This window comes from Otolemur garnettii, unplaced genomic scaffold, assembly GCF_000181295.1.
Source record: "Otolemur garnettii isolate 467f Iridium unplaced genomic scaffold, OtoGar3 scaffold00077, whole genome shotgun sequence".
In the NCBI taxonomy this organism is placed as follows: domain Eukaryota; kingdom Metazoa; phylum Chordata; class Mammalia; order Primates; family Galagidae; genus Otolemur; species Otolemur garnettii.
Window position 1 is genome coordinate 7551993 of NW_003852472.1, and position 8178 is coordinate 7560170.

An 8178-nucleotide genomic window follows, 5' to 3' on the forward strand; every position below is an offset into this window, starting at 1 on the left:
AAAAAAAAAAAGAAAAAAAAGTCACAGATTAACACTCATAAAATCTCTAAAATAGATGTGACTAGAGTAGAATGTATTTATACTGTAGAGTTAAATACTATAAGACAACAATAGCTGGAAAGAACAAACAAATAGCTTGGACTAAATGAAAATTTGAAACTTCTGCATGGGGAAAGCCACCATAAAAAATTAAGAGACAATCTGCAGACCAGGAGAAAATTGTCCTTTTTCAGATTAATATGAGGGTACAGATGAGTGTGCCATTGGATACCCTCACATTGGACCTGGTAGGTGAGAGTTTACCAATCCCCCTCTTCTTCTCTTTCCTCCCCCCACTTGAGTTTGTGTTTTTCTCTTATGAGTGTGTATTTGTCTACTGGTTTCATATTAGTATTGAGTATGAGTATTGCTGAGAAAATGTTTTCAACATTTATAATAAACAAAGGAGTGCCATCTAGAATATATAAAAAGAGTAAAAACTTAAAAAGAAAAGGATGTAAAAACCAAGAATATGCTGAATAACCGATTGACGAAGAAATTCAGGTGGCTAATATAAATGCATAATAACTACCATGGATGGAAAGCTGCTTAACCTTACTGGTAATCAGGAAAATGCAAGATAAAACTATTTTTTAATCTATCATTTAAAAAAACGATTTGACAGTAACTATTAAAGCTGAAAATGTGCATGGCCAACAACGTGGCGATTCTTCTTTCCTCAGTCTCCTCTACAGGTACCTTTAGACCTGTGCACACAGAGGCAATAATAGGTGTGTTTGTTGCAGGATCCCTGCGAAAGGAAAAAACACTGGAGCCAAGTGTCCATCAGAAGAAAACTGACTAGGTAAAATCTCCTCAATATGGAACCCATGCCATAGTTTAAGAGATATGACTGCTTAGTGTACGGACATGCTGGGTGAGATGAAAAGCAAGAATGCTAAAGGAGCATGGCATTATTAGTGAAAAGTGACAAAAACATTTAACAAAATAGTATTTTGGGGGGAGGGACTGTAGATTTGGGAAGGGTCCATACTGGAGTAATAAGAGTAATGACTTAGCTCTGAAGAGTCCCAAGGTTGGCAGGAAGGTAACGGAAATGAGTCAGATGTACAGGGAACAACATGGTTAACTCTTAAAGGCATAGAGTAGTTAACAAAGTAAAGAAGAGGATGAAATATATTTTGTCAATTTTGTTTACTGCTGTATCCCTGCACCTGAATAGTGCTTGGCACATAGTCAGTACTTACTACATATTTGATAAATGAATGAGCAAACTCCATACCATTTATAGACATTAAAGCACACACACACTCAAGACAAAAGCTCAAACTTCACACCAACAGACCCACATTCATATCCTTCAGAAGATTGCCCAGAGGGGTGGAGGTGACACAGGAGCAATCGAGAGATGGGAAGGGACGGGAAGAGGAGGGAAAGAAAAGGAAGGCTTTGCCTGGATCTGAGATTACCTGGAGCCACAAATGAACATAATTAATTCAGTTCTGTACCTGATACAGGAAAATGAACAAACAAACATATCTCTGAACCAGCAGGAAAGAAAGAACTTTTCAGAGGGCAAAGTGGAAACCAGCTATTTAAGGAGAGTTGGGAGCTGGCTTGATTCCTGAGAGGATCTGCTCAGCTTTGCGACTGGAAGCGGTGGTTTTCCTGCCCTGCAGAACACCAGGTGGAGAGGCAAAGCCTGTGGCCCACACCGAGGGACGGAAGGCATGCTTCTGAAACTCACCCATGCTGTTCGAGCAGGACTAGTTCATTCCATTTTGCTGTTAAAACAGTATTTCCCTGCACATACATTGACCATTATTTTTTTTGTTTGTTTTCTTGTTGATTGACATTTGGTTGGCTCTAGCTTCTGGCTGTGATGATCAAGGCTGCCATGAACAATCTTGTGCACACCATTTTATGGACCTGGGTCTTCACTTCTCTTGGGTTGTAAGGCAAGTGTATACCTAACTTAATAAGAACTGCCAGGAAGTTTTCCAGAGTGGTGATAACATTTTACACTGCTACCAGTAATGTAGGAGAAATGCATGTACTCCACATACTTGCCAGCATTTAATATTATCAGGCTTTTAAATTTTAGCTTTCTTCATTAGCAAGAGGTGGATAACTCGTGGCTATTTTAATCCGTCATCTGAGACAAATGATGTTGTCTTTACATTTATTGTATTTTTTAGTCACTTGCACATTTTCTTCTGCAAAGCAGTCAAATATTTGTGCACATTCTTTACTGGACTGTCTTTTTAAATATTGCCAAGTTGTTAAGACTTTTAAAATATATATTCTGCCTCTAAGTCTTTTCTTAGACAGATAAATTGGAAGCATTTTTTTCCTAATGTGTGGTTCGTCTTTTTTTTTTTATCTTTACTGGTTCTTCTTAAAGAGCTGAAGTTTCAAGAAAAAAACATTTTTAAGTGGGATCATTTGTAAGATCTGTTTGACAACCTTTTAAAAGAAAATTATTTATGTATTCATTTATTTAATTGGCAGGTTAAAATTATATATACAGGGTGGTCATAATGTTTGTGGGCCATTTAAAATAGTGTGTAATTTAAAGTTGCACGCAAACTTTATGGCCCCCTCCTGGATTTATGGTGTCCAACGTAATGTTTTGGTATATGCATGCATTGTGAAATGGCTAAATCAAGCCATTTAACATACACATTACCTCATCTGTTTATCCCTTTGGTGGTGAGAATACTATGATCTCTGTTTGTAATTTTCAAATCTACATTATATTGGTGTTAACAAGAATTACCATCACACGCAATAGAGCTCTTGAAATGGTTCCCCCATCTTAACTAAAGTCTTCTGTCCCTTTGAAGTTTTAAATGTTCAAGAAGTCCAATACGTCATTTTGCTGATGGTTTGTGATTTTCGTGTTCCATCCCGAAAACCTTTGCCTACCTCCAGGTTGTGAACACAGACTCCTATTCTCTTCCAGACCCTTTATAATTTTTAGCCTTTTGGGTCTATGAATCACTCTAATTTTTTTTTTTTTTTTGGTGTGTTTAGGGTTTGAGGTAGGGGCCAAACAGATGGTGGAATTTCAACTTAAATTTGGATCCTTGATATTTGCTTTAAAAAGGTCTCCGCACAACACGGGCTAGAAGAAAACACCCCAAACTCACGACAGTGGTTTCTTCTAAAAAGGCACAAGGGAGAGGATGGATTATCAACGAAATCAGTAACGAGTTATTTATTTTAAGAGGAAAGAAAAGGCCAGAGGCCATTACGGCAAGTTGGTGATGTTTGCTAGTTCTACACAGAGGCTATGTTGGTGATTGTTGTAAAGTCCCTGTTCTTTTTCCTATTTTAAACAATTTTTATAATTAAAAACAAGAAAAAGAGTGTACTATAGCATAGCAATGAAAAAGTTCCTTTGAACACTGCAGACCGGCAGTGTCATGCTAGACAGTGCAATTAGATGTAGTCGAAATTGCCAAACTCTCTTGAAAGATCACAGTAATTTCCAAACTTAGAAGAAGCTACGGGTTGAATCATCCACCCTGCACGTCTATCACTTAGGGTGTAATATCTGTCATAAGCTTCAGGTTCATTTTTCAAGAAAAACAATATAATGTGAAGCCAAACTGAATTCAACTCAACCAAGAAAATAAATTAATAAAAAGAAAAGCCCCCAAACCTCAGAATTATTTGATACATCTCAAAATTACATGGCAATTCAAACGTAGGCCAAAGCGGTCACACAAAAGTTAAGCTCAAAAAGAAAAAGTAACATAAAATTGTAAGCATCAAGGTGAGCCATGTCTGTTATAAATAAATATGTGTTCTAGGAAGGTGGTCCCCAACCCTCTAGCGGAGACGTGTTAGCAACCAGGCTGCACAGCAGGAGGTGAGCATCAGGTCAGCCACTGGGGCTTTATTTGCATGTATAGCCACTCCCCATACTCACATGGCCACCTGAGCGCCCACTCCTGTTGCTGAACCTGTCACTGTCTCCCATCACTCCCACATGGGACTGCTGCAGGAAAATAAGATCAGGGTTCTCACTGATTCTGCATTGTGGTTCATTCTATAATTATTTCATTATATATTACAATGTAATAATGACAGAAATAAAGTGCACGATCAAAGTAATGCACTTGAATCATCCGGAAACCATCCTCCACCCCCAACCTCCGGCCTGTAGAAAAAGTGTCTTGCATGAAATGAGTCCCTGGTGCCAAGAAGGTTGGGTGGGGACTGCTGCTCTAGGGCAGTTCTCCAAGTGTGGTCTGTGGCCCCGCAGCATCACCTGAGCCCCGATCACAAATGCAGGCTCGCTGGTCTCACACCTAACTGAACTTCAGGAGGTGCAACTCAGGAGTCCACTTTTTACAACGCTTTCTAGGTGATTCTTTTGCTAATGTTGGAGAACGACTGCTCTGATAGAAATTTAATGATTCCTTTTTGGACACCACCAAATTTGCCTTTCTACATTAAGGGGTCTTCTATTTTATGAGCCTTGGGAGTATTGCCTACCTCAACTTCAAAGCCCCAAAGGCCATAAATGTCACTGGCTTGCCAGGTACCTGGAATTAAGGCATGTGACCCCTGCTTGGCCATTCAGATGTACCACCCTAGACTTTCAATCTGAATCTAGTGCTGCCAAGAACCTGTTGTGGAGGTTCTGTCTGCCTTTGGGCAGCACCCAAAGTGTTGTGACTCCCAGTGGGCTCTCCAAGTCCAGGGTGGCAGGAAGGGTCTCACTGGAGCAGGTGTGTGGGGGTATGTGGTCTGCAGAGCCAGCTACCCTGCCTAACTGATTTGCTATCCCTTCCCCCACACTAGCTCACTGCCCTGCCTGTGAATTCCCTGAGCTACCAGATCTTGATAAGAAATTTCTTTTCAGCTTGGATTAACCAGAGTTGATTTCTATAGCTGACCACATCCTGACTGCCTGTGCGTTTAATACAGTCCTTTCTAGTTCATCTTTGCTCCAAAGTCTTTTTTGCACTGGATGTTATATTTTAGAATCAAAGATACTTTAGAATTTAAAAACAATACTTATTACACACACACACATACCATGAACATATATACATCTATATTTGGAGGTAAAAAGTCTGTTAAAAATATATCAGACTCTTCACTCAGCTTTATTTGCCGCTGATCTGTATTTTTATATTTGTTTCCCCAAGAATAGGTATTACTGTTCAAAATAACAATGTTACCACTTTAGACAAGATCACGGGGTGTGTGTGCAAATTGTCAACTTGTCAAGGCTTATGTGTAGAAATTATGTGTTATTCAAATGGACTATTTTAAAAAAGAATCCGACATTCAATCCTGATAGAATTGCATTAACTATAATAGATTGGTCAAAGGTATCTATTATCGTTATTTGTAATTAGTAGGAAGGAAATGGGTTAAATAATCTCACAGATGAAAATAGCTAAATGAGTTTTGGTGCCTCCCTATTCTGGAATCTTTTATGGCCATGAAATACATTTTTGAAGAAACATGCATTACCCATCTTCCTGCCTCTGGCACCATCAAAGCAAATGCCATATTGCTCGTAGTTAAGAATTCAATACAAGGAATGTGTCAGACCCTTGCAAAATGGGAATTCAGCTTGTGAATCAAAGATGTTTGGACAGAAGGGCTGAGAGTCCTCACTGAGGCTGCTGCTCGCCCACTTTGGCGGAGAGCTATTGCCTTGGGCATTTCCAAGGATTGATCCTCTTGAAAAACCACCAGGGGAGGCTTGCCCACATCCATCCCTTCACTCTGTCTCCAGCCAGCTTCCCTCTCCTCCCCTCCCTTGTTCTCTCAGTGGAGTTGCCCGAGCTTCCTTAATCAGGCCAGCGGCCCAGGCTGCGGCTGATGGCTCCAGGCAAGGCCTCCGCAATCCTTCATTAATTTTAATGTAAAGTAAATTGTTTAATTTACTCCTTCCACTGGAGAAGGGCCCAAAGACCAAGGCATTTTTAACCAAGATGTTTGATGAAAATATAAAACAATAATTAGAAAAGGAAAAGGGCAGAAGGAGGAATGGCTGAGTTCCTCGTGGTCCAGGGGCTCCAGACAACACACACGCTCACGAGAACAGCGAGGATTCTGTATTTTCTATTATCAAGGAGGCAGGCCAAGAGCGGCCGGGTCCCGGCCCAGAAGTCAGGCAATGATGACATGTTACAAAGGATTTAAACTGAACAAGCCTCCCTGAGTTCACAGTGGCAGGGTCCCTCTCCTCAGGCAGCATTTTTCATTTGTCTTTTGACCTTCAGATACCAAGTCAGCCCACCCTTGTAGTCCTCAAACCTTGAGTCCCAGACTTCTGTGGCCTGTTAGGAACTGGGCTGCACAGCAGGAGGTGAGCAAGTGAAGCTTCATCTGTATTTACAGCCACTCCCCCACCACTCCCCCTCCTGCCTGATCAGTGGCGGCATTAGATTCTCATAGGAGTGAGAACCCTCCTATAAAGGTACATGAGGGTTCTAGATCGCACATTCCTTATGAGAAATCTAATGCCCCCAATCCAGCCTGCTCCCATCCCCTGCCTCCTAACTATCTCCTGGTCTGTGGAAAAAATGTCTTCCATGAAACTGGTCCCTGGAACCAGAAAGGTCGGGAACTGCTGGCCTAACCCACTCTCTATGTTGATGTATTCCTATCACTCAGCACCATCTTTGACAGAAAGGTTTGAGGACTATTCTGTTCAGAGGTTCCTATGACCTCTGATTTCTCCTTTCACCTCTGACCTCCAGTTTATATCATTGACCCTTGGCTATAGTAATGGTCTGAAACTCAAGTGTGGACTCCTGTGTCCAGGCATACTCCAAAGTCATCTCATCTCCTGCATCCTCCTGTCATATCAAACCTGAAAGAGTGTTCATCCATGAGATAGCAAACCAGAAACCAAATGAAACACTGCTCCTCCTGGCAACCTGGTTCTGCCTCGTGAGTGCATCTGGATGAACAAAATGTCAAAAAACGACCTTTGCAGGTCAATATCCTGCTGCAAGCCTTAAAGACCACCTACCACAGCCAGGAGAGGCAGTCAAAACTGAAAGAAAGATGGGGAACCTGGTGAGGAAGTCTTCAGAGCAAACTTCTGGGGGGCATTGTGCCACGAGACCTCAATGCCTGAGCCCTTGGGGGTACTCTTCTCACTGAAGCTACAAAGGGCATTTGCTGAGGGGACATTGGCAAGCAGATGATGAATCCACAGAGAACTTCGTGTGATCAGGAGACCAGCAGTGACAAAGATAAACATCTCGTTCAAGGACATGGTGGCTCATGCCTATAATCCTAGAACTCTGGGAGGCCAGGGTAGGGAGGATTGCTTGAGGCTAGGACCTTGTCTCTATTAAAAATAGAAATATTAGTTGGGTTTGGTGGCACATGCCTGTATCCCAGCTTCTTGGGAGGCTGAGGCAGGAGGCTTTAGCTCAGGAATTTGAGGTTACAGTGAACTATGATGACACCACTGCACTCAACTGGGGTGACAGAATGATACGTTCTCTCAACAAACAAACATAACAAAGTAGCCTACATTAATAGATTAACATTTGGATCCTCAGAGAGGCGCATTTGGGTCCTACATGCCGAGACAGAACAAGGAAAGAATTATTCCCTCCCATTTCTCTATGAGGGCTTCTCTAGTGCCTAGTGCCTGGAGAGGCATGCTGAACACTGATCTGGAATGCTTTTTGGGATGTATGAAGCAAACTGTGTGTGTGTGTACATGTTAAGCTTATGCAACTACAAATCAGTTGATACCCAATAACTTATGTGCTCTACTCCTGGGAGGCACCAGACAGTACACAAAGAAGAGGGACACCTTCCCTGCCTTGATTTGGAATCAGCTCTCTTCACTTAATTTTCCTGTCCTTATACAGTCTTTTCTTGAATCCCTTCAGGTATTATTCAGCAGTGTAAGAGGAAAGTCAGATCTGGGGCCCCCCTCAGAAAGATGCTGTAGGTTATCAAATTTGTGTTCAAAAGTAATGTCCAGGCTTGGTGCCCATAGCACAGTGGTCACAGTGCCAGCTACATACACTAAGGATGGCAAGTTTGAACCCAGCCCAGGCCTGCCAAACAACAATGACAACTCCAACAAAAAAATAGCTGGGCATTGTGGTGGGTGCCTGTAATCCAAGCTACTTGGGAGGTGCAGGCAAGAGAATTGCTTAAGCCCAAGAGTTGGAG

The 8178-nt window shown here is 41.8% G+C and overlaps 1 protein-coding gene across 3 annotated transcripts in view; it reads right to left on the bottom strand.

The window, feature by feature from the left end:
* Nucleotides 1-8178, bottom strand: part of CALN1 (calneuron 1) — a 501474-nt gene that overhangs the window by 43881 nt on the left and 449415 nt on the right. The gene's annotated exons all lie outside the window — the stretch shown is intronic.